The sequence below is a fragment of the Mercurialis annua genome, linkage group LG7 (genome assembly GCF_937616625.2).
Source record: "Mercurialis annua linkage group LG7, ddMerAnnu1.2, whole genome shotgun sequence".
NCBI lineage: Eukaryota > Viridiplantae > Streptophyta > Magnoliopsida > Malpighiales > Euphorbiaceae > Mercurialis > Mercurialis annua.
This window is the reverse complement of record NC_065576.1, coordinates 34,664,934-34,666,232: the sequence shown is the minus strand read 5'-3', so window position 1 is coordinate 34,666,232 and position 1,299 is coordinate 34,664,934. Positions and strand designations below refer to the sequence as shown.

Below are 1,299 nucleotides of genomic sequence, written 5' to 3'. Positions count from 1 at the left end.
TTTATATTAAAATATTTTTATTTTTAACATGGAGTATAAATGTAAATTTTCAATTTTTTGGGAGATTTACGTGCACAAAATAATGCGAGTTATGAATATAAACCAAATCCAATTTTGGGTGATTTGGATGGATAGGCTTGATTAATTTAGGACGCAAAGTTTAATATCCTTTTATAATAGACCCATTCATAAATTTAAAAATTTGTGTAACTGATTTAATTTAAACACAAACACATATTTATATTATTAGAGTTAGGTAAAATAAAAAATCCTAGCCGTCAAGAGTAGGGGTGAGCAAAAACCGAACCAAACCGTAAAACCGAGTCAAACCGAACCGAAAAAACCGAACCGAAAAAATATGTGGTTAGTATGGTTTGGTTTGGTTTAAAATTTATAAAATCACGGTTTTCGGTTTTGGTTTGGTTTTAAGGTTCGGTCACCGAACCGAACCGAAAAAACCGAAATAATTAATAAGGTTGTTTTCGTCATTTACACACTATACTATATATACTCTCTTTACAATCAAGAACCCTAATTTCTATAACACAGCCGCCTCCATTTTTCCCTCTCATATTCTTTTCTCATCTCCTCCATCTATTTCTTTATCAAACCCAAATCAAACAAAAAACCCTAATATTTCTCCTTCATCTCTTATCGGTTATCACTGAGATGCTCTCATCACCATCTAAAAACGAAGACTACAAACCTCAACCGTTGATACCACGGCTGTTACTATCAACGGCCGCGAGCTTTTTAACCGTATGGTAACCAAACCCTTATGTTTCAAGGTAATTTCATGGAGATCTAATATTTTAATTAATTGTTGGTTATTTCTTAGTTTTTTTACTAAATGTTTTGATATATTTATTAATGTTAGATCTAGAGGTGAATTTTTGGTTAGTTTCCTGAATTTTTAAGGTAAATTTCTTGACTATCTGGTTAATTTCTTGTTATTTTTTATTTTTATTATTGATTTCCTGGTTTTAATTTTTCCATGACCTTTACTATTTTGGCCTTTAACCAGGTTTTTACCTATGATTATAAGGTATGTTTGGTTGAACTTCTTATTGTTAATGTAAAATTTCTGTTCACTGAAAATGACTATGCTATTCTTTATTTTCAGATTTACGAATACTTTGATAAAGAAAAGAAAAAGGCAAAGTGGAGAACAGATTTTAGAAGAACATATTTTAATTGTATTTGTTTTTTTATTTTAATTTAATATGTGTTGAAGATAATGTAAATAAATTGATGTAATTAAACCACATTTGTATATATAAAAAGTTTTATATTTCTTTA

General features: G+C 28.8%; 1 long non-coding RNA gene across 2 annotated transcripts; it reads left to right on the top strand.

Annotated features, from left to right (window-relative positions):
* Nucleotides 1–550: 550 nt before the first annotated feature.
* On the top strand, nucleotides 551–1,299 carry LOC126656464 (uncharacterized). 2 transcript variants are annotated; one of them, XR_007633235.1, is made up of 4 exons: nucleotides 551–788; nucleotides 878–918; nucleotides 1,025–1,045; nucleotides 1,124–1,299. It is a non-coding gene; the product is annotated as an uncharacterized LOC126656464 (long non-coding RNA). The 2 variants fall into 2 exon arrangements; XR_007633234.1 differs by having other exon boundaries at nucleotides 878–1,045.